This window comes from Piliocolobus tephrosceles, chromosome 6 (genome assembly GCF_002776525.5).
Source record: "Piliocolobus tephrosceles isolate RC106 chromosome 6, ASM277652v3, whole genome shotgun sequence".
In the NCBI taxonomy this organism is placed as follows: Eukaryota; Metazoa; Chordata; class Mammalia; order Primates; family Cercopithecidae; genus Piliocolobus; species Piliocolobus tephrosceles.
Genome location: NC_045439.1, coordinates 8190980 through 8216029, shown reverse-complemented (window position 1 = coordinate 8216029; position 25050 = coordinate 8190980). Strand labels below are relative to the sequence as shown.

Below are 25050 nucleotides of genomic sequence, written 5' to 3'. Positions count from 1 at the left end.
TTCCTTTCTCTAAGTACAACCTGAACCAACAGGGCATGTTCTCAATGTCTAGGGCCTTGACTCTGAACCTAAGGGACCCTAACCGGGACTTCACAAAAAGGTGGGAAGTTTGCGAGGAACAATGCCACTAAATGTTACAGAGGCATTGGACAGGCCCAACTGGGCAGCTTGGCAGTTCTTTTAAGCTAACAGTGCCTCAGTTTCTAAGTCTGTAAAATGGGTGTGATAATAACACCTCCCCCTGCAGATTGTTGTAGATGTGTCATACAGGGGTAGATTTGTTAAAGAGTTCCACAAGCTGGAAAGCAACCCATGAGTGTGAAGACCAACTCCTTCCCCCAGCTCTCTTTCCTCCCCAACCCCGACTCCATCGCCATTGTTGAAACATGCGCTCTGGGAAGGATAAGAGAGAATAAATATTTTTAAAAAACAACTTCTGTCTTTCTAATACGCTAGTACTTGCTTGCATTTAATTCTCGCCCTTGTCCTGAGAGGCAGATATTATTCTCTCTAGAGATAAGGAAATAAGCTCTAGAATATTCTGAGCCTGGCCTGGTTTCTGCCCTTCAGTGCATACAGAGCCAAGAGCAGAAGTCATGTCTGCCCATCTACCTCCACGCTCCCCTCAGTCCACTCCACACTGGAGGGTGTGTGCTAGAGCATCTTCCTTGGGTACCAATGCTCAGAGTCAGCCCCAGGCTTGGAAAGGAGCTCAGAGGAGCAAATAAGCCCTGACCTACAGCTAGAGCCAGGACCTGCACAGGCATCATTCACACAGTATGTCTTCAATTTCCATGGTGGAAATAGAGCTGCCCATGGGGCAGATGAGAAAACCAAGGAGCAGAGCACTTTCCCAGCTTGTCCAATGCTGCTTAACTACAACAGCAGAGCTAGACATTGGCCATTACCTGCCTGCTAAGTACTTTGAAATATCTGCAGGGACAGGAGTGACAGAAGATAGGACCTCTCAGCCAAGTAAGAACTGCTGCTCACATGGAGAGTGAAGAGGTCACACTGTCCTCAGGATGATTTTTTTGTAGCATGCATGGATGGGAGCGGGCCTCAATGAATCATCCTTGCAGGCGTTTCCCAGGACCAGTGAAGTAACTTGGAGATACCTCGTCTTACCGGACAAGTGGGATATGGGCCTATTGAATACTATCATGTTTCAAGATTCAGCATCCCAATCCGCGTGAATATAGCACTCAAGATAAATTAGTGATATGTCAACACACACAGCGCCCAAATATTAGCAGATCTCCATTAGGAAACACGGGGTGAAACAGACTGAACCAGCTCTGGCGCTCTGTTGCCACTATCGTCAGTGGTAATAATTAGTATCACTACTGATTATATTAGTAGCAATAGAACTAATATTGATATCTTAGTGCTAATGTTAGATTTTTATGGTATCCAACTTAATAAAAAGATCTTTGAATAGATCTTCAGTGTTGGCAAATTGTTTGTTTATATTTTACGTCATCTCACTCTTAAAATAAGCAAACTTCCTTGATGGTTGTGTGGACCCTGGTTCTTAGTGTCCAAGCTCTATCACTTCCTCCCGGTGTGTCCTTCTGTGAGTCAGTAATGCCACAGAAACTGAGTTTCTTCATCTGTGAAATGCAGATGGTGTTGCCCAGGACCCAGGATTCTCTGGAGGATAAAAGGAGGTGGAAGAGCACTCAGCATGGTGGTGGCTGTGATTTTGTAGCCACAGCTGTCATTCCAACGTTGTCACTGTCACCTTGGGGCTATTTCCTCTGCTGTGTACTAGGGTCAGGGCTCTGGGCTGTTCTCAGTGGGCCACTGTCTTGCAATTGCCATGTTTCCCAGCAGGCAACACCCCGCCACCACCCCAGCACCTTACTCCTGGCACTTTCAGGCACCCTGAGGCAAGACCAACCCCAGTACCCCTGGTTGGCCTGCTGAAGCTACGGGTGGTGCCTGCACTGAGGACCACCGCTGCAGGCAGCCAAGGAGGGCCCCTGTCATATGGGCACTCTGCCCACACCACCCATGATGGTAATGGCTGGCACCTATCCACTGCCTTGTTTCAGAAACAGATTTCTTTGTCCATCCAAAGAACACTGTGGTCCCAGTTTTCTAAAATTCCCCTGCAGGAAATGAATAACCCGAGGTCCTTGAGAGCTACCTTGTCAGACAATCACTCAAATGTAAATGCAGCAGCCCAGATCTCAGGTCTTCAGATTCTGTGCACTTGGGAGCAACCCAGCAGCCTGTGGGTGGGGCCATTCAGGTGCCTATGAGCCTGAATGCAGCTGGTCTAGCTCAACCCTGTCCCTCCTCTCAAACCATGCTCAGGCTGTGAGGCTTGGCATCCTCAGGACAGCCATGTGCATACAAGTCTCACCCCTCCGAGAAAGTCCAATCGTCAGCTTCACTGCTGGGAGCCTCAGACTCAGCTGCACTCTGCTTGAACCTAGGGTCTCCCATTGTGCACGGCGTGCCACGCGACTTGCGGCAGCCATCAACTGCCTGCAAGAGGGGGCAGCCAGTATCAAGCAGTAGGGGTGAAAACTAACAGGAACCTGGGCTTCCCTTGAGTGGGAAAGGACATTTGGGATTGATTTGAACAGGATGCATTATAAAGCCTGGGTTTGCACAAGAGAAGGGCTCATAAGAAGCATTGGAGTGCATAAGGGAAAGGAAGGAGAGAGGGAGAGGCAGAGGGGAGAAAGGGAAACAGAGAGAGGGATGGGGGGAGGGAAGGGAAAGAAGGGAAGAGAGAAAAGAGGGGAGGTAAGGGAGAGAAAGGGAGCGGAGGAGAGAAGAAGAAAGACCCCTCATTTCCACTGTAGCTTGCTGGCTTGAATTCATTTGGAGAATGGGAGAAAAGGGCCCGTGATCACAAGGAAGAAGAGAGTGAATTGGGTCCAGCAGCAAGGTGACAGTCTCCCATATCCACTTCCTCCTTTGCTCACGTTTGCCTGTGTGTATGCACTTATGCCTCTGTGCGTGTGAGGGAGTGTGTCCCTGTGTGTCTGCGCGCGTGTGTGAAGAGATTTATTGGTCATCCTGGACCCATGTCCATGGGTCCTTTAGCCCTGCAGGTCTGCTTTCAGCAGAAGCTGGAAAATGAATTCAGTGTCACCACCCAGTGACTAGACAGACAGCCTTGTCCTCTTTGTGGACTTGAAGAAGCAAAATTACCCCCAAAGTTGCACTTCTCTTGCTTCCCTTGCCATCAAGGTGGATTTTGGTGCTCGCCTCTCAGCTTTCAGGAAATGTGCGGGACTTCGTGTGCTTCGGGGCTGGCCCTGGGTAGGAGGACATCAAGGCCGTTCCAAATCAGATCTCCTGAAAGCTGGAAACTCACTTCCCAGCTACAATTCCCTTTGGTGTATATGAAGAAGCAGGGGCTGAGCTCTGTCCCATGTCACAAAGCATTTCTCAAATGCTCCGAGTTCAATAAAGCCCCAAAGTGCATTGTGCCAAGTCCTCTGTCCCATCCCATGATTTAAAAAGTCATGCATATTTTGACTGAAATTTAATCCATATGCTCCTGATTTATTTACAATTAAATCATCAAAATATTATTTTAAGGACTGTTTGATGTCTAGGAAACCTTTTGAGGTCTTTTTAATACGATTTTAGAAGCCTCTTTCTTTAGAAGCCGGAAACTTTGCTTTGCTGCTTGTAAATAAACCCAGTGGAGATGAGTGACTTAAGTCTAGAAATGTCACGGCATTTGACAGGGGTTTGAAAACAGTAGAAGTCCTCTTTGCACCCAATAAGAGCTGTATTCAGATTTGCGGAACTTGCCTTCGCAATGTTCCCAGTAGTCCTTCGTCGAGGCATTCAGAGACTACCATTCGTCCTAAATGTTTCATCAAAATCCCCTCGTTTTCCAAGGGGAAGGTCAGGGACTGACCTTTAGTGAGTGCCCTGGGTACTGCATTTGATGCTTCAAAGACAGGACCTCCTATCATTTCTCCTGACAGCTTCCGTGCCATGAGTATCAGGATTTGATTTCACCAATGAGGGGATGGGATATATAACAACTTAAGTGACCTGTCTGCTGGTAGTCTTCTGAAAATACGGGATTGAGACTCAGGCTGGCCAGACACTCGGCACTCCACCCACATCACCAGGCCAACTCTCCACGTGCAATAATAGAAAACAATTGATAAGTATTGGAATGATTTTTGCATTTGTTTTGAGCTTTGCACATGTGCAAATATCTTAAACAATCATTGTGGGCGTTGCCAGGGAGAAATGTACATGAAGATCAAACAACAGCGTCCTGCCAAGGTGGTGATACTTATGTTAAAGTTGTGAGCTAAAATGATCAATTATTTCATAATTTTATTGGATTTTCCCAACACATTGTGAAGAAGGTGAGGCAAGAATTATTAATCATACTTTAAATATAGAGAAACTGAACGAATAAATTAAGAGCAAAGAAGCCAAAGACTTCTCTTCCTATTAGCAGAGGTCAGAAAGGAGCTAGTCCATCAGCCTAAAGGGTTGCGCCTTTGACATGGGCATCTGGCAGCACATTGTGAAACTGTGCTCTCTAATTTTCTAGCTACTAGCCACATGTGGTTATTTACATTCAAATTAATTCAAATAAATAAAGTTAAAAATCCCATTCCTCAGTCACACCCACCACATCTCAGGTTCACAATAGCCTCCTGGGGCAGGTGGCTGCCATCTTGGACAGCCCAGCAACGGGACGTTTTCATTACTGCTGAAGGCCTTGCTGGACAGGGCACATCTGAAGACTCTGCACCCAGACCACCTCCTTGGGGCATTTTAAATTAGTCATGTGGTCCACCCCATCTCTCTTTTCCTTTCCTTCCTTCAACAGCTGCCATCGTCACTACCATCTGGGGTCCCTGTGACCTCCCTGTCCGTTCCCTTCTAATGCCTGGCCCAGGGGCAACCATTGTCTAAACAGTTGCTGGAAGGCCAGGAAGGGGCTTGGCTCCTGACAGCTCCAAGACCGTCAGTGGAGCAGTGCAGCCGCCTGCTCTGCCCTGCTGAGTTTCAACTAATCATCCTCAGTGTGGAAGAAAGGGGTTCCGGGGGGAGGAGGAAGGAGACTTCTGGAAGGTGAGGCACAGCAGGGCGATGAAGAGCTGCCAGGGAGCCAGACATCTGTGCCCAGACAGATAGAGTTTCACCGATACGATCTTTGTTACTATCCTTGTGAGAGATAAACAACTTGCAGGAGCAGCGTGCAGGGAGGAAGTGCCCTGCTGAGAAAGTGGTGTGCAGAGGCCAGACACTCAGCCCCTGCGGTCAGGCCCAGGGCGAGGAAGGCGGGGGAGGGGAGGAGCAGCCCGGGCCCCACACAGGTGACAGGAGTCACGGCGCCCACCGCAGATGTCACCCAAGAGAGACGTGTGAGCCTTGGCACAGGAGGGAGTAGAGGTTCTGTGAGAAAGAGGGGAAAAGAAAAACAACAGAAGGAAAGTGGAGCTGAGCATGTTGAGTATTGTCCTGTGTATCCAGCCTAAGGATTGGGATATAACCTGAATCTGCTGCTTACCCAGTTACTCTGCCGTTGAGTAACTTCTCTAAGACTCAGTTTTACCATCGAAAAAAAATGGAAGGTCTGTTTTCAAGATACATTGTCACAGTGTGGCAGGGTTTCTCCTTGAGCAGAATCAGTAAATTGTTCTCCACGAATCAGAGTTCAGATGGAGGATGGATGGATGGATAGAAATTCTATTAAAGCATTTTGTTTTGTACAAATAGATAGATTTGTACAAAGGTAGATGCATGCCTTTATTTCCCAAAAGACTAGGAGCTATTCCAATTAAAGGGATGGGGCCGATTCATTTGTAAATCTTCATGGGCAGCACAATTCCAGATATACCTGCTCAGAAAAAAAAAAAAAAAGAGAGGAAGAAAAAAGGGAGGACAAGAGAAAAGGAGGAAGAGGATACAATGGGAACATATTTTAAACTTCAAATTTATTTATATACGAGGCACTGTCAATAAGATTTTGTCTGTGTGGATTGACTTTGGAGGATGGTGACACCTTCAGATCTGAGTTTGGGTTTAGAGTGACATTGCAAATAAAAATATAGGATGCCCACTTAAATTATAATTTCAGAAAACCAACAAATATTTTTTTCTCAGTATGCCTATATAATATTTAGCTCACATTAGTACTCAAAAATATCTTGCTCATTTGAAATTCAAATGTAACTGGATGACTTGTGTTTTATATGGTAACCCTAGTTTTTGGAGGAAGAAAAAAAAATAACAGGCCTTTGGACTTGTCATTAACCTACACATGTTTGAGCACATTTCACCAAAGAGTTCCTCAGTGGGATTTGGAGCAAAAGCCTAGTTAACAGTAAAGGCACACTCTGCTTCCTGTTTTCTATGTTCCTTGTACAGGTATTGTCCCCCAGGACAACCCAATCACTTAATCAAATACATATAATAGAATGCTAAGCATAGCCAATGATTTCTAACACTAGTGACCTGGAACTTTTGGAGGGATTTGGAAGTTTCAAGGTGAATGGAAATGTCAGAGTGAAACGAAATCTTCCAAGTGAATGAGAACGTTTAGCATGCATTTAGAATGGGCAGAATAAATTGAACACCAAACATTCAGTGAATGATCCAAGTCTCAGCCAACCCTAGTTCGCCCACCTAAGGGCAAAAGTGACCCAACAGAATTATCTGAAACCCAGTAGAGAGTTCTGAAATCGTTTGTTTTTTATTTATTTCCAGCATGCCTTCACCAATTCATCCTGTGTCATGCATCAACACTTTGTAATATTAATTCTTCTTCTCTTAGGTCTTAATTATGATCCCCATTTCTCTATCACATTGCCATGCTCGTGGAACCCATTATTTCTGAGTTGGTCTTTTCTTTCTATTATTGCCAATTATTTCTTTCTATTATTGGTCTTTTCTTTCTATTAAACACCTCCCTTTCTGCACTAAGTCCTATTGTTGACAATAATTTGGTCAATCTAAATACACCGTTTATTTCTGCCTTTTATTCTGTGTTTCTCCTCCAAGTTCCTGATCATGAGAAGTTCATTAGAGAATTCCTCCAACATAAACGAATAATTAAAGGTATGTTTTTCTTTTAAAGAATTAGGAACACTAAAAGGCATGCATTTTTAACATTACAACTTATTTGTGTGGATGTATTTGTATTCTCTACCTACTCCCTTATACTATAACACTTTTTCTGGGAATATTTGATCCCATAAAGCCCTTTTTTCAAGACACCTCTCCTTCCCATTCTGAAATGATCTCTCTCGAGAGTGGCAGTGATGATACAATAGGTTGGAGTTGCTATTATTAAAAATTACTACTTTTTTTTCACTATGTTTCTTTCGTTACCCAGTGGGATTTTGATTCCAGACATTCTCCTTGTTTGACATCCACTGGGGAAGTGATGAAACCATTCATTATTTAAAAGTTTGGAAGCCACAAGTACTACTGTATCTAACCAGATTGGATTGACTTTTTAGCTCTTTTGATTAATAATTCATACACCTGAGGATATGTGAATTGGGTGAGCACTAACCTGCTAACAAAAGAAGAGTAGGAGATGAATGTTAACATGGCTCTTGTGTTACTTAACACTTCGGACCAACAAAACAAACCCATGTGTCATGGAACCTGTTTCATACTTTCAATCCCCAATCAATATTTCATGATTAACGGGCCCATATGTTCACACAGGTCCCCTGAAGTACAAAATTTGCACTTGCATCTCCCATGTGACGGTGTACAAAATGCCTCCTCCAAAAAGAAAGGATTTTGCTTCCTCTAATGAGAACTTATGTTCAATTCACTTTCCAGATTGTCTGATTGTTTTGTTTTTAACTTTTCCTTCTTGGGTTTCATTATAAGGTGGAAATCCTCACTGTACCCAGTAAATGCTCGGACATCAAATCAAACAACTGAAAATTTCTGCAAATGAGAACACTTGTAAGAGAGGGTCATGTAATTTACAAATGACATGTATGTTTGAAACCTGGTTAGTATTATGCACTGTAAAAACTATTTCAATTGGCATCTGAGGACCTGGGGTTGTGCTCTGTCTGTCATCGACAAGGTGTGTGACCTGGGTCAGGCAACTGCTTTATCTCTCTGAGCTTCATTCTCTTTTGCATGGTGACTAAAGCCACCCTTTTAATATCGCTGTGAAGAATGGAGTAAGATTATGTGAAGCACCTACACAGTGTCTGGTTTATGGCCATACCCTCCTCATTTATTACTTTAATGTGTGTGGAATGTTAAATGTTATTAATGTGATTAAATATTAAATATTATTAATGTTATTTAAGTTATTTTATTAGTCAATAAAACAAGATTAAGTCACACTGTTGTGATGAACAATGTATTAAAAGCACTTTATAAACTATAACATCTTGAAGCAACTGTAAGGGATTACCATGAGGTATTATCTAGCATTTAAAGTGGTAGTTATGCTTTCACTTTGATGTTGAAGTGATCCACATATTTTCTTTCTATGAAAGTGTATCAGAAGAAGAGGATTAGCTTTTTTTTTTTTTTTTTTTTTTTTTTTGAGATGGAGTCTGGCTCTGTCGCCCAGGCTGGAGTGCAGTGGCCGGATCTCAGCTCACTGCAAGCTCCGCCTCCCGAGTTCACGCCATTCTCCTGCCTCAGCCTCCTGAGTAGCTGGGATTACAGGTGTTCACCACCTCGCCCGGCTAGTTTTTGGTATTTTTTAGTAGAGACGGGGTTTCACCGTGTTAGCCAGAATGGTCTCAATGTCCTGACCTCGTGATCCACCTGCCTTGGCCTCCCAAAGTGCTGGGATTACAGGAGTGAGCCACCACGCCTGGCGGATTAGCTTATTAATTAATAAACCACAGGGCACTTAAAAAATAGAGCAAAGGAGAATGTATTCCACCAGTTTTCTCAGAAAACTCCTAACTTCTGATTGTGTTGGGTCAATTTCAGTTTACACCTAGAAGATTTCACTACCAAAGCTGCTACTTTGGAGTATCTGATGAATAACCAAAGATTTCAAAATTAGCAAACAAAAGACAATCAACAACCTGTAAGATACCCTGATGCATAAGGACTCACAACAGAGCACTTCCTTCAGAAGACCTCTGGTTTCTGACTCCAGGAATCTGACTTCTGCTCCACAGCCACTCCAAGGTATGGTGAGAAGTAGGATTGGATACTGGCTTTTCGTTGAGGAACACACTGCAAGAAGACAGGCTTGGTCTAGAATTTACCGTAATTTTTTACAAGTGCATAAACTGAAGTCTGAGCATATTCAACTCGGACTTCTCCTTATCTATCAATCCTAAAAAGGAATAATTTACTTTCCAGCGCCATTCCTAATGTCCTCAAGAAAAAATGTAGAAGAAAGTTTATATTCTGGCCTCTTTCGCCAGTGAGTTAAAACGGAAGTCAGTATTACTCCCTCAATTTTTCAGAATATCGAATTACCTAAAACTTCCATTCTTAAAACTTTGAGGTAAGGTATCGTAGTACAATGTTCTTTTGTCTGTGTGATTATTTAGGCATCTTGAAACCATAGATTTTGTGTGTGTGCTTGAAGGGGAAAAGATGAGATCTTCCCAGGCATGTAACATGTTCGAGCCTATAGTTAGACCTAAACTTGCCTCTTTCTTGCCTGTAGTTAGACCTAAACTTACTTCCTTTTCCTTGTTTAGAGGCCTGTAATGCAGAGGTGAGCATAGTTCTACACCCTCACTTTTCTGACACCCGCCTCTCAGAATACCAAGGATGAAAGGAAGCCTGGATGTACAGCTCAGAATCCAGATCCCAGAAGAGAGAAGTGTGCATGTCCTCTCTGCTGTGTGTTGGTGTTGGTGGGATTTGTAGCCAGCACCAGCCTTCCACTCCCATTTGTCAGGAGCATAAGCAGAAGCCAGGACAGGGACAAGGTGACATTTGATGAAAGTCACACAGCCATCTCGAGTCACACTGGGGTCCAGCCCTGACCTGCCTCCCACATCCCCCTGCTGCCTTTCCCCAGGAGAGAGAGAAAAGAGAAACAAACACATCCCAGGCGATGCACTAGGGCCATTCCATGCATTGTCTGATTTCCCATTCTCTCTTCAGCTGGGTAGAGAGCCTGCCTCTTCTTCTGGATCTGTTTTGCAAATGACCCTCAGCTTTTATGCCTCAGCATCAGGAGCTGCTTGCAGGAGCACAGGGACTGGAGCCCATCTTTGACTCGAGAGCAGGTTTCTGCCACTGCAAATTCCAAACAGCGTTTAACAGAAATTACCAACGTTTGTCTTGGGCAGGGGCGTGTTGTGTGTGGGTTTTTTTTTTATTTCCATCAGGGATTAGGAAGAGCAATCATCTCCTGCTTCTCATCATTACTTTTCCCTGTATCTTTTGCATTTTTCTGCAGAACCATTTTGCAGGTACAACAGAGCGATCTTTAGAGATAATCTGGTGATTATTACAAATTCAGCCTTTCACGCTACAGGCATTAAGAGATGAAAATTGCCTCAAGTCCACTGTTGTACACCCAATCTGTACCTCTGGACTTCTGTCCCGAGGTGAAAATGCAAACAGAGCAGATATTTAGAATCATTTTGACAGTTCATAAAATTAAGCAGGGATTAGGGATTTGCCTTTTTAAATAATGCCAGAGGGTGCACACAATGGTAATCATATCATCCTGCAACAGGTCCAGTCAAAGTTGAACGGACTAGCTAGGAAGAGAGAAAAAACTGTCACGTTATTAAATCTGCCATGTATCAGCTGTTGAAAATCCATTTTTTAAACTTTAAATTAACTGCCTGCCTAATGGAGACACTATTCCCAGCTTCCAACACCAACCCGTCCTTTGCCGGCACGTGTTTTGTTCAGACAATACATGATTTAGCTTCCATGTCTGTGCACATGACTACATCTAGTCAGAGGGGATGATTGTATAAATATGCATGCAGTGCAAATAGTTTAATTTTAATTGGGACAGAGTAGCTGATGTTGAAACCATTTGTGTAATTTTGAATATTAAGAGTGATATCAAGCATGTGACTGGGTCTATTAGATACCAAAAAAAAAAAAAAAAAGTAAAAAAGTACTTGTTTTAATTGCAGTGTGGGGCAGGAGCCTGAGTACTGAACCATGTTCTAGTCCTTCTCCTAAGTGCTGTAATTTTGACCAATAGATTCTTTTTCCAAAGTGTTACTTTCTCCCAAAGCTATTGGAGGATTTTAGACCAAGGTGGTCTTTAAAGTGCTGTTGTGAAAGACTGGTGATCAAATTCTTCTTTGTGGGGAGAAAGGAGCTCTTGATGCTCACGTGCAATGCTGAAGGGAGCTCAACAGCCCTGTCAATATCTAAACGAAGGTTAGAATTATGAAAAAAAATAAAATATAATGTAGGAAGGAAGGGCATCACATACACACACACACACACACACATACACAGTCACACCCATACAAACACACACTCCACTCACACATATGATCTAAACTAGCAAAGAGTCTCCTGTATTAACATGCTACCGAAATTTAACTCTTAATTCCACCTGCTTGATCCTACCTCTGAACACAGGCTTTGCCCTCTAAGAGCCATGGAGGAAGATGAACTGGGACGTGCTCCCAGGGAGGAGAGCTTGGGCCTCATCCAGGACATTCCCCCACTCAGGGGTGGGGAATCCTCATCATGTCTGTCTGGGTTTCAGAATTGCTAAAGACTAGTGGGCACTGTGTGCTGCTTACTCTTCCCTTCTTAAATAGGAGTTTTCTTGTTTTTACTCTTCCCCTTTCCCGATAGCACCTTTGTATTTGGGGGTGAGATCACAAGTAACTCACATTTTTATTTTATGGGACTTCAGATGGGAGAGGGCAGTCTCCACACTTTATATAGAGACAAAGATGACATCCTGGATTTTGAGTCCAAGTAGGACCTTTGACTCTCTTTAGGAAGGAGTGAGCATCTTGTACATGAGCAAAGGAGGAAGGTGAATACTTGTGACCAAGCGAACAGATGAGGATAGACAGTACTACTGTGAACACGTTTTCTGTCCCTTGTAGAAACACACTACTTGCCGCAACAGTAACGTCAGCCTTGACCTTGTGACTTGCTTTAGCCAGTCGCATATGAGTTGAGGTGGGGGGTGCAGCTTGTGGACAGAAGTTGCTAGAATCCCTGTGTAGTTCTCCCTTTGAGGAGACCAGCCTGTCCAGATGAAGAGGACACATCACAGAGCCACAGAATTCCTGTGATTCCTTGATGAACAATGACATATGTTATAAATAACCCTGCCTCTCCGTGAACCACTGTGATTTGGGGGTTGTTTGTTATTCTAACATAGACTTATCTGACATAAGTAGTTGATTTCCATGAAGACCACCATAAATGTTCCTGTCATCTTCCCTCTCTGTCCAAAGAGGAGTTGCTTTCACTCAGGTCACCATCATATCCTCCCTTGAGGTTTGTGAAAGGATTCTATGAGGTTTTACTTCCTCTTTTCTTGTTACCCTCTGCTCCATTATCCATACTGCAGCCAGAGTAATCTCTGAAAAATACAAAACCTGGCCGGGCATGGTGGCTCGCGCCTGTAATCTCAGCACTTTGGGAGGCCAAGGCGGGTGGATCACAAGGTCAGGAGATTGAGACCATCCTGGCTAACACAATGAAACCCCATCTCTATTAAAAAATAAAAAATATTAGCCAGGCATGGTGGTGGGCGCCTGTAGCCCCAGCTACTTGGAAGGCTGAGGCAGGAGAATGGCGTGAACCCAGGAGGCAGAGTCTGCAGTGAGCCGAGATCGCGCCGCTGCACTCCAGCCTGGGTGACAGAGGGAGACTCTGTCTCAAAAAAAAAAAAAAAAACCATCCTCTCCCTTTCTCCCTGGAACTCCTTCAATGTCTCCCTGCTCATTTCTGAATAGAACCCAAACTGCTCTCTGTTTCTTCCAAAGTCTTTCATTATCCAGGCCCTGCTTCTGGGTCCCTGCCATTGTCTCTCTTCACTCTGTTCCAAGCTCACGTGCGTGTCTCAGTTCTGCTCACCTTTGCATCTCTGCACACGTGGCTCCGTCCGTACCCCTCATTTTCCGTTTGGCTCTTTCTCGTCCATTTGTTGCAACCTCACACTTTGCCTCCTCTACACCTGACCATCCCTCCCTGTCTGACCATCCCTTTTCATGGTCAAAGCTTACTGCCCTCGCTGTGGTTCTGGGCTCCCTGTGGTTGTCTCTATGCTGCCTCATTCTTGTCTTCTGTGTTTTCTCAGGGCCACAGAATCCAGAGCATAGAAGATACTCAGTTAGGGGGATGGATGGATGAAGTATTGGGATGAGCAAAGCACCCACTCTCTTTTCTAACCTTTACAGAGATCCTGACCCCCAGGCAATGCTAATGCCAAAGGGATGTGAAAGCAAGTGACAATCCAAATCGGAGAGTTGAGGAGAAAATCTCAGGTTAAAACTGCACTGCCCTGTCTGTCCTTAGACTCACTGTCTCCCAGCAGTCTCATCTAGAGATGCAGGGAGTAGAATGAAAGGAGCGATTCCCTTCCTGTTTCCCTCTTTCTCCCCTTCCCTCCCATAGCAGCCTCTTGCCTTTTACCTAGTGCATGTCCTTCAAAGAGGGGTAAGAAAGGAGAAGAGTCTGGGAGTGACAGACAAGATAAAAGCTTTAAAAAGGGAGGCCTATGGGAACTCAGTTCTCTGGGACCATGCGGTCTGGGGAGGAGAACTCAGTTGGGTGACTTAGCATGTCTTCAATTATGCATAAGGGCATCTGGATGCTAATCAGCAGGCGGCTGTCCTTGTTTCACAGCAAAGCCAGGGTGTGGGAGGAAACACTGACTGTGCCACGTGTGAGGGCTGCAGCTGACCCAACCAACTGGTTGACTGGTCAAGCGACATTCATTGAGGTTTCTAAGAGATGACCCCTAGACATGCCACCAAGATGTCTGGTCAGTGCCTGGGAGAAAAGGGAGTAGGCAGAGGGGATTCTTCCAGACAGTATTCAAAAGATACAGAGGATTTGCAGATACGTCCATTGTGGTTTATGATTAAATATGATGTATCCCAAGTCCTGCCTTGCCTGCCTTTGAGCTCAGGTCCTGCCTTGCCTGCCCTCTGGGGAAGCTGCTCCTCTCCTCTGGGTCTCTGTCTTCTCAATTACAACACGGGGATGTGAATAATAATGAGCTGACACATTCACTGAGCACTTTGTGTGTGCTGGGCACCTTTCTCAATGAACCCTCACTGCACCTCTGTGAAGAAGACACTATTGTTACTTTCCTTTTATAGGTGCAGAAACTGAGCGAGGTTAAGTCATTTTCCCATGGTCATCTGACTAGAAAGTGCTAGTGCCAAGACTGAAAAACCAGGAATCCCATTGTCAAGTCCATGCTCTGAAGCACTGCCACTCGACAGCTTCTCTATTTTTTTTTTTTTGGCTAACAAGTCCATATACACAATACGCTCCCTTGGTCAGCACTATTTTTTCTATTTTTGTTTGTTTTTAGCATGTCTAAACTCTGCTATATAATGCACCAGTTTATTCTGTTATTGTTTCTTATGTCTCAGTTCACTAGGGCAGAGACCTTTATCTGTTGTATTCATTAACATACTCTGAATGCCTACAAAGAGGCTGAGGCAGAGCAGGTGCTCAATCAAATTTGAATAAATGAAGGAATGATGGTGAATTGGAACCATGACCCAAGGTAAGGGATTCCACACCATATCCAGGAATCCCATTAAAGTCTGAGAATGTCATCCACGCCACAGTTAATAAAGTCAGAGCTCCCACCAGAGGTCACAGGCTTATCTTCCTTCCGCCTTAAGTTTGGTCACTCTTCTTCAGCAATTCACTCCTAGACACTGAATGTGACAACGATTGAGGGTAAACCACCAACAAGACAATGTGCCCTTCTCCTTGAAGATATTCCCCAGGTTCACTGTGGCAGGGGAGCTGGGAAGGGACCTCAACTCTGGACTTGGCCTTGCCCGGAGACTCCAGCTGTGCCTGACCTCATGGACTCTCTTATAAAGTACTAGACAGGTGACACATCTCCACATTGAGAAAACCAGACCCTCCCAGGCTTCCTTTGGCCCACATGTGATACCCAGCACCACTATCTACGAGGTACGCAGGGACCATCCTCTTGCTTGAGAACAGACGACAAAATGTTCCACAGTGTTTGATGGGAACAGAGCGAGGAGGCGAGTGTAAATTTCAGTATGAATTGATAACACTTAGTCAGCCAGCTTCTAAAGCAAAGGGTATGCAAGCTTAGGAAGTGTTTTGGCCCGATTCACACAGGGGTCAGATAGGCTGCTCCTGGAGGAGAGGAGGGGCTCTGAGCATCTCTCAGGGCATGCACCCAGCAGTGGTTCTGATCATTTCCAGGGCACTGACTATGACCGGCCACTGCGCTTTTGTAAAGACAGGCCCCCGGGGTGGTGAGCTGTTGGTGGAAGTCAGTCTAAGTTGAAGTTTGGAGAAGAAGTGATCTAGGACATCTGATCTGTTTTACACATTAAAATAAAGGTCACAAACCTCAATGCCTATAGCACTCAGTTAACGTGAAAAAGAACCAACTGGCTGGGTGGAGACTAGGGGAATACACAGAGCACACGTTCTGTCTAAATGGAGCAGCAGATGCTCAGTTTCACCCAGTCTTCACCACAAGAAGTAGGCGAAACTCCAGTTTTCTAAAAAATATTATTATAATTATTATTTTATGAGAAAGTTCCCTATCTAGATGTTAAGTGAGATTTTAACTCAAAGGAAAGTAAAGTCAGAAGGGAGCAAGTGATGTTCTATTGGATACCGGCTAAGCTGTGCTGGAGCCTCACGTTCATTATCCTCTTTTCCCGACCCTTCTTGAAGGAGCACATTCCTCTCCTAACTTCACAGCTGGCAAAGCTTTGACAGAGGTTGGCGAAATTATATGTCCAAGATTCCATGGCCAGTTAAGTGACTGAGAACAGCTAATGCACAGATCTTTTGACTACAGAGTCATACTCTCTCCAACTGGCAATCGACCATTTTCTAATAGTGAGAGTTGCTCCATGATGGACTCGTCCTCGTTAAGTAATGTGTTTCCAGTCACTCTGAGCAGCCGAGCAGAATCTGTATACCTTCCTTCTAAGAATGCTATAAGGGGCTTTATGCTATAAGAATGATTTAATGATGAAATCAGACGAGATTATATGTAAGATTCCTTTACAGTACCACTGTCCCATGTTTTCTTTGAAACTCTGTAGCTTTTGGCATGGATATCCTTGCTCCATGGATTCACTTTGAGCGGAATTTAATATGAAAAGTCTACCTTGAACATGGAAATTTTATATCCAGGGACATGATGGAAGTTTTGGTGCACAGGTAGTATATTAACTCCTGATGATTTGTTGTTTAAATGTAGACTTTCTTGCTATTCTAAATCCTTTGAAGTATGAGACTGTGAATGCATAGAGATTTCACCTTACAGTTTTGCAGCCTCTTGTAAATCCCCGTCAGTGGCAGTAATTAAACCTACAAGTAGATGACAGCTTCTTAGAAAGAAACCAACAATACATGTATACTGTATTTTATATTGAAATCACTATAATTATTATTTCTAGAAAATAATGTGTCTGAATAGGGTTGACTAGAAAATGAATCATAAAACACGATAATAATATTAAATAGACCACATTAAATTATTTCTGGAACGAGATGGGAGATAGATAACTAGCTTCCTACCTAGACACATAGAAATAGCTACCATAAAAAGTAAATATATACAGCAATTTTCATTATGCATTGCATTTTTTTTTATGATCACCAGTTCATTTAATCAAAGTAACAAATTTGAGATTTGTTTTTGCCTAATTTAGAGAGCCTGGTATTGTGTTAAAGATTTTAACACCAGGATCTAAGTTAGTCCTCAAAACAATTATGTGAGAGCAGTATTATTAACATTATTACTATTATTATTATTATTATTATTCCCTTTTAAGGCAATTTAAAGCCTCAGAAAGATACAATGCTATAATTAAAAACAGTAGTCTGATCAGTGGTTGAACCATGCTTAGAAGTAGAATCTTATAGCATGTCTAACCTCTCTACTTTGGATAACACTGCACTACACCGAAAAAAAAGAAATATTTTCTATTATTTGTTAGTGACTATACATTGATTTTTAAGGTTAAACAAGCATACAGAATACTAACCAGGCATAAGGTGATGCCAAGACCAGGATGATGAGAATTAAGAAAATCTACATGACTGATTTTCTTGGGCAATGTACAAAACCAAACATCTCAGAAATTTAAAACTAATTAAGCATCTCCTAAAACTTCCAATAGGTAATTTTTATTGACTTTGAGATTTGCTAATTTTCAGATATTAGGCACTCAGTAATTGTGTGTGGAATGACTAAAATAAATGGGAAAAAAGTACCATGATACATTGAATATTTAGGAGAATCTCCCAATATTGAATAGTGAGCATTTAATCTACTTCAGAGTTGTAGATATTTTTTGCTGACGGTGTGCTCTTCTCTGAAAGTACCACGTAACAGTGAAATTCCAAGTTGCCATGATCTTGGGAGAAGGGGACTTCCTCCAGAAAGCATGGAGCATGGCAGATGGAACGGACTTTAGTGTAAGCCAAATCCAGATCAAAACTCAATCCCACCCTGAGCTGTAGCTAATTCACTTCTCTCTGAACTTCGCTTCTGTCATCTAGAAAATGGAGTGACAGTACCTTAAAGTGTTCTTATAAGCATCATTTCAGATCTAACATTTAATTCATAATCATCTTTTAAAATTTTGCTTTGTGTCTTTCCATAAATGATTTGCAGTGCCTTACAAAAGTGTACGTAATACAAAGTGGAAAATAAGCGCTGATAACAAATAGATTTTTTAAAAGGTTATACAAATTGATATACAGATTCACTCAGTACCTGGCAAAATAAACATTTTGTCTTCCCTTAACTTGTCAGGTCTTTTGGAGAGCTATCATTTAATACCAAAACCATGTTTGGGAAGAGAGATGAATGAAGTCAATCATCTTTCTCCCACTCCCCAAACAACTGAAAAAATATAAGCAAAAGAAAAGTGTCATGATTGGATTCTTCCATTTCTCACTAGCTTCCAAGTTCCTGGCCATTTTCAAGGGAGACATGGTACCTTAGCTTAAATTGCTTGTGACTGTTCCCAAATTGCTTTTATTTGTTCCAGGTTTTGAAAACCATCCACATCCCCCAGCCCCATCCTTCCCATCCCTGTCCCGTACATTTTTAATAATGCTGCCATGGCCTTCATACTCATCTGCAGTGTCATTAAATATCTGTGGAGGTCCCTGTGTCATATGGGGAACAGATTGCCACTGAGTCTTTCCTTTGCTAGGAGTCAAGCAAGGGACAACGAGGTCTACAGTCTCTGTGTTTCTGCATCTTGCTGCTCTGCTCTCTTTCCTGGTGATGAGTAAAGGCTCTGAGAGGACCCCTGCAAGGATAGTATAGCTATCGAGTGTAGGCACTCCAACTTTCCCAACTTACGTGATCATTCCCAATCATGCCTGTGGGATATTGTGGCTTTTCCCGCAAGTTATCACACACAAAGTGATGTATTCTCTGGAAATACTAGGTTACACATCAACTTGGTCAAAAATAGACACATGAGTCACTATTTGAACTTTGGCTAAAATGTGGGAGATTGGGATCTCAGTTGGATCCAAACGACTCTGGAAAAGCTGTGGGAAATGTTAAGGTAGAAAGAACACTTGAGAACACAGTAGGGTAGGGGAAGGCTCGCTGGCTCAGGAGGAATGCAGAGTGCAGAGGGAAGAGTATGATGGAAGTCAGCAGCCAGAGTCAAGCTCATCCTCTCCTGACTCCACGAACCTGGTAGCAGGTGGGATAGACAGGTTCCTGGTTTTACCAACCTTGGGTCTATCTGGAAGGTTGGATGTGAAAACAGGGAAATAAGAAATGTCAGAAGAGACTTTGGGAGGCTGAGGCTGGTGAATCACTTAAGGTCGGGAGTTCAAGAGCAGGTGGCCAACATGGTGAGACCCTGTCTCTACCAAAAATATAAAAATTAGCCGGGCGTGGTGGCCCGTGCCTGTAGTCCCAACTAGCTGAGAGGCTGAGGCAGGAGAATCGCTTGAACCTGGGAGAAAGAGGTTGTAGTGAGCCAAGATGGCACTACTGCACTTCAGCCTAGGTGACAGAGTGACACTCTATCTCAAAAAAAAAAAAAAAAGTGACAAGAGAGATCATGTTTTGATAGGAAGAGAAGAAAGGGATTTCTCACTTCCTGGAGAAGGAAGGGAGGAGCCCAGGACCTCCAAGAACACTGGGTGGTTTCTTAGGGCTCTGATGTGATTTGAGGCCTCATTTCCTGTGCCACAATCATCTACAATAGCTAAAAGTACCAGAGCTGGGAGTTTCAGAGCATGTTCTAATATATGCTGTACCTCTCTTTGGTAGAGTTCATAGTTAAAATTACTTCAACATCTGCCTTCTCATCTAGAAGTTCTATCTAGAGTTTCTATGCATTTCTCCAGTGTTTATGAAGTAGATACTTTAAAAATATGTATTATATCATAAATGGAAATGATTCTAATTCAATTGAGGACCTAGTATGTGCTCAATTGGACCCCATCATGAATTGAACATTTCCTTGATTTTATTGAAAAAGAAGAAGGAATAAAATATTGAAATAAAAGAGAAGAAACTTTAGAGATGATCACATTGAACTTTATTGAGAAAATTTGCAAATTTGTGATGACACCTTTGCTCAAACTTCATCTAAAGCCCCACTAGTGGCCACGCTTATGTGGCTAACATACAAAGTCCTCAAGTCAGAAGGCTACATGTTTTTCTAAAGTTTGGTAAGAACAATTTTATCCTTTAAGAGTATATTTAGTTTTACTCACTAATTTTATGTCTACTAAAGATATCACTAGATAAAAGACTATAACATCACATAAAGAGCATAATACAAAATATAATACAATTGATAAAAATCTATGAAAAAGGAACTACCATGCACAGCCTCCTTTTACTTCATAAGTATTATGAAAAAGGCTAAAAATGGTTTTGAAAAATTATTAGGAAACATTGGGGTTGGATAATATTTCATAATTTAGCAGTCTTAAATATAAGGAAATACAATTAACTGAGAAAAATTATATAAGCAGCAATTATAACAATTATTATATTGACTAGTCAAGAGAATAGCACCAAAATATTATTAAGAACGACACTTTTGGAAAGCACTTTTTGTATTTACACCTATGTTTTCACATGCAATGGCCCAGCCATTCCTCAAAATCAACCTTTGCGGTTGGAGTATTTTTGTTCTAATTCTGCCAAAAATGAAATGCAGGCTTAAGTGATTTGCCAAGAGTCTTGCAGATAAAAGTGGTAACACTATGCCTCTGTGCATGTCTTTTGCTTTGAGGTCTTGATTTTGGTGGGTATTACTGCTGATATTTGTTTTTAAACTGCACAGTGGTTGATTAGTGCTTGGGAACCAGAAGGAACGTTGAGTTCTTGGGGAGCTCTATTTATGCCACTATTACTTGGCCAGGAAGTAAATGTTTTTCCACAAACCCCATTGGCCAGGCTGTGTCACATGGTCACATACTGCAAAGGAGATTGGGAAAGTGTGCCTCTAGCAAGGCAAAACTAAATGACCCAACTGGCCTCTCACCAAGTAAGATTCATGCCCTCAGATGGTTGCATTGTAGTCTCAAACAAAATTTGAATCTGTGTGCAAAGAGATGGCAAGGTGTAGGTAGGGTAGATAACTACCAGTGACTGCCACAGTTGGTCTTTATTTATGGTCTTTTCAATCCCTTAACTCTAGGCGTTGTGTTTTCCATAAGGTAGATTCCCAATATGTAACAGTTAATAAAGCTTAAAGCATAGGAAAAATTAAATCAAGTGGCCACCATGTCCAAAGGCCCCTTTGGCCTGATAATCTGGTTGATATTTGTAGCAGGCATTCATTGAGCACCATGGTGAGTGTTTTATGTGCAGTTTTCTATTTCTCAAGTTCACGCATTAAACATGGTTCAGTTGATCCTTCCCTTTCTCACTGGCTGATGCCTAGCCTCATGTGACACTCAGCTCAGACATCCACTCCACCACTGGGCCTTCTTGGATCATCATTTGTGTCTCCCATGCTGTGTTAGATGTTCTTTCTCTCTTCCCCATGTGCCCAAGTTTCTCCCTCTCTTGTTCTCTCTTCCTTCCTCCCCCACCCCTCCTTCTTTTCCCTTCTCTCTCTCTTTTTCTTGCTCTTCCATCCTCATTCCTTTATAAATATCAAAATATATATTTCAATATCTGCCTTCATTCTCCCTCTCTAATTAGATAATAGTGGGCTAAAAGAAGGGGACCCAGTTTCCTTTAATCCTGTTTCTCAACCTTTAGGCCCAGTCAAGCCCTAGAGCAGGGACTTGGCGCATGTGTCTCTTGTGTGGAAGACCGTGACTTGCCTGATGTTGGTAAGAAGTTTGGATCAGAAACTGCATCCTGGATTTTGATCTGTGTGCTTCAGAACATGGCTTCCATTGCTACTGAGAGAGTCCTTGGCCAGAAGAGGTCACGGAAATTAAAAGCCACACAAGGTGTCTAGACAGACACCAGGCCAGCTGAACCCAGGGTTGGAGGGCTTTCTGAGCACCCCAGCTTGTCTTAACCACGGAGTCACCGTCCTTCATGCCCCCAAATAACAGTGCTGTTAAACTCCACCACTCTCCCCTAGAAGCTCCTGTCACCGGTCTGCTCCTCATAGGGGCTGGTGTGCCTCCTTTCTGTGTCATCTCCTCCCCGGCTTCCCCCCACTGTTGCCGATTTCCCATGCTCCACTGGCCTGGGATTGAGTGGCAGCCCGGCTTCGGAAAGCAGGTGTTGTGGAAGTGAAGCGAGCATCGCAGACAGCACATTAGGTAGCATCCGTCCTGGGGGAACCCCGAGGCTCCAGCTTTGGCAGCCCCAACTGCTCCTCCGAGGGGTGGGGAGGGCCAGGCCTGCCCGGCCCTGACCAGATGTTTGGGAAAGTTGCCAGGCTATAGCAAAGAAAATTGCTGCTAATTTATCTAAGGTGTAATAAGTATTAATGAAGCCTCTTTCTCATGTTTTTGTTTACAAGAAAGGCTCAAATCTTACAAAGACTTAGGGACTTCAGAGTGCACCTCGGGAGGTGTCCCTGGGGCACTGCACTGAGAGCCTGTGGACATGGAATCTAGTCTCCGTTTTGCCACTGACTTCCTTGTGACCCTGGGACAGTCCTTTAGCCTTTCTGGGTTTTGTTCCCTTCATTTTAAAATGAAGATGAAAAACTAGAAAATTTCTAAAGACAGCTTCAACTCTTAAAAAAAGTGGGAAGAAGAAAACCTGGGACTCTAAAGTTTACTCATCCTGAAGATACAACCTTAGACCAGGACACCTAGATTATTGAGCTCAAAAGAACTTAAAGGTCATAGTTCAATCTCTCAGTTGACAGAGGAGTAAACTGAGACTTGGAGAGGTGGCTCTGCTTGGCAATGCTCACTGGGTTCATTGGTTGGATCACAGCTCCACACAGAGCCAAGGCTCCTGGCTTACAGATCCAGATGGGACCACCATCAGCCTTCCAGACCATGGCTCCCGGCTAGGGCTGTTGATCTCCCAGGGTGCATTTCACAGCCCAGACCAGCCCACAGAAACAGGGAGAGAGGGTGGTGTGTGAACTGCTTCAGAGCGAAACTTGAAAGAAGGTAAGCCGAAACTCGAAACAAGATGAACTGACTGTGTCCTGGCTCAGAGTAAGCCGTGGGTGGGCTGGCCTTAGACCCAGGTCTGGAAGGCCCGGCCAGCACCTTTGATGGGGCCTAGCAACTGGGCCCAGCTCAGCAGTTTCTGACAATTTCAGCCTCGATCAAGCAAAACTCAGGCTGGAGTTCATGTGAAGTAGAGAGCTCACATGAATACCCAGCTCAAAGTGAAACATGGGGCAGTGAGAATTCACACAGCCTGAAACCAAACAGGGAAAAAAGACATTTAATGAGTGCATTCCAGCTCACCAACACTGACTGCCTTCCCTACAATTTACTTCCACCGTTCAGCCTAACTCAATTTCGGCAGTCACAGCTACCTCAAAGGCAAGACAGTGCATCTGCAGGAAGGAGCACTGGGGTCCCAGAGATCTGGGCTAGAATCCTGGACCTATGGTTTAGTGCTGTGTGTCCTCAGGGTAGTGACTTCACTTCTCTGAGCCATAGTGTGTGGATAAGGGAAGGACAATAAGACCTGCTTTACCAGGCTGTTAGCCATCAGCGGTAGAAAGTGTTGTTGAGCTTGATGTGCCAATCTGCTCTACGATTTTTATTTGATATTCCTTTTAATCCTTTTTCTAGCAGTTCCATGCCTGCCCCATTGACATCTTCATTTCTGCAAACAGTTCTATTGAGATATAATTTACATACCATAAAATTTTACCAGTTTCCAGTGCACTAGCATCATTTTATAGAGGAGAAACTGATGCTCAAAGAGGTTGAGTTCACCACAGATCACGTGGTACAGGACAGGTATGGGCAACTTTTCTGTTAAAGGCCAGATGGTAAACATTTTTGGCTTTGGGGCCATAAGATCTCTGTCACAACTACTAATTCTTCCTTTGTAGTACCCAGCAGCACAGAGAATATATAAACAAATTGGTGTGGCTATGTGGCAATTTTTTTCACAAAAGCAGGTGGCAGAGTTGGAACTGCTGGGGCCTGGTGCATGACCTTCCACTGCTGAAGACTGTATCATGATTGCCCAGGCCATTGAGAATTGCATCTGACTTCCTTGTGTTCTAGAGGTCCCCAGGACCTAGCCCAGCCTCCCCCGTGGCAGGCGGATCCGCTGGCTGGTGCTGTCTCCCAGCGGTCCCGACTCAAGCTTGGTCAATCCCTTCTCTCCTTCTGAGTGTTCTGCTCTCTTTTGCATGGCTGGTTTTCTCTTTTCTTTTAGGTCTCAGCTTAAATGCTGCTTCCTCACAGAGCTCTTCCTGACAGCTCTAAAGATCACTTGCTGGGATTCACTACACGTTCCTTGCTTTCCCCCTTCAAAACACCCAACTCCTCTTGCAATTTTTTGATTAATTTGTGTCTTTGCTTGTTTCTTCGTCAACTTCCCTCATCAGTGTAAACTCCACAGTGTACACTGTGGAGGAATCATACACATCTTGTTTACAGGAGTCATACACACCTTGTATATCCCTCTCTGATTGACACAAAGAAGAGGCACCATGTGAATTTGTGAAATGAATGGAAGTGAGGCATAGGCCCTTCTTTTGGGTTTCATAGTCCATGCTCTGGCCATTTGTCCACTGCCATCCACGGCATCCTGTAGACAACCTTAGCAGAATTAAGAGCATCCCTTATTTCCTTGCTCCTCCCACCCACCCCCCAAAACTGATACAAGTTTGGCAATGAAGACACATATCCTTAGCTGATATAAGTAGCTTTGATACCGTGGGTAAAAAAAAGCTCTAAAAGTATTTTTTGGCCAGGCGTGGTGGCTCATGCCTATAATCCCAACATTTTGGGAGGCTGAGATGGGCAGATCCCCTGAGGTCAGGAGTCTGAGAACAGCCTGGCCAACACGGTAAAACCCTGCCTCTACTAAAAATACAAAAAATTAGCTGGGTGTGGTGGCAGGTGCCTGTAATCCCAGCTACTTAGGAGGCTGAGGGCAGGAGAATTGCTTGAATCCGGGAGGCAGAGGTTGCAGTGAGCAGAGATCGTGCCACTGTACTCCAGCCTGGGTAACAAGCAAAACTCAGCCTCAAATATATATATATATTTTCATCCCCCATCCTCCTACTCCAAGTTTCTTAAAGAGATTGAGAGATGGTCTGAAATGTGGGATTGGAGCTATGACAAGGGAAGATTTTTCCTGAAGACTCAGACTGATGGAGTCCTGGGCACTCCCGCTCTTAAGGAGTGAACAAGACATCCCTTGTCCCCAGTGCAGCCTCTAGTTTCTTCTCTCAGATGCAGGACGAAAGTAAGAATACTCCCTCCTGTCTTTTTATTAACTTCCTTTCTGGTTGTCTGAACAACTGTTTTCGTCCTGGAAACATTTAG

At 43.6% G+C, this 25050-nt stretch overlaps 1 long non-coding RNA gene across 2 annotated transcripts in view; it reads left to right on the top strand.

Moving 5' to 3' along the window:
* Nucleotides 1-25050, top strand: part of LOC111538284 — a 58597-nt gene that overhangs the window by 20104 nt on the left and 13443 nt on the right. Inside the window, exons 2-3 of one of the 2 annotated variants that reach the window (XR_002730293.2) lie at nucleotides 8932-9135; nucleotides 9660-10127. This is a non-coding gene — a long non-coding RNA (uncharacterized LOC111538284). Of the gene's footprint in view, nucleotides 1-8931; nucleotides 9136-9659; nucleotides 10128-25050 lie in introns of those variants that run through there. The other variant, XR_002730292.2, reaches the window with a different exon arrangement.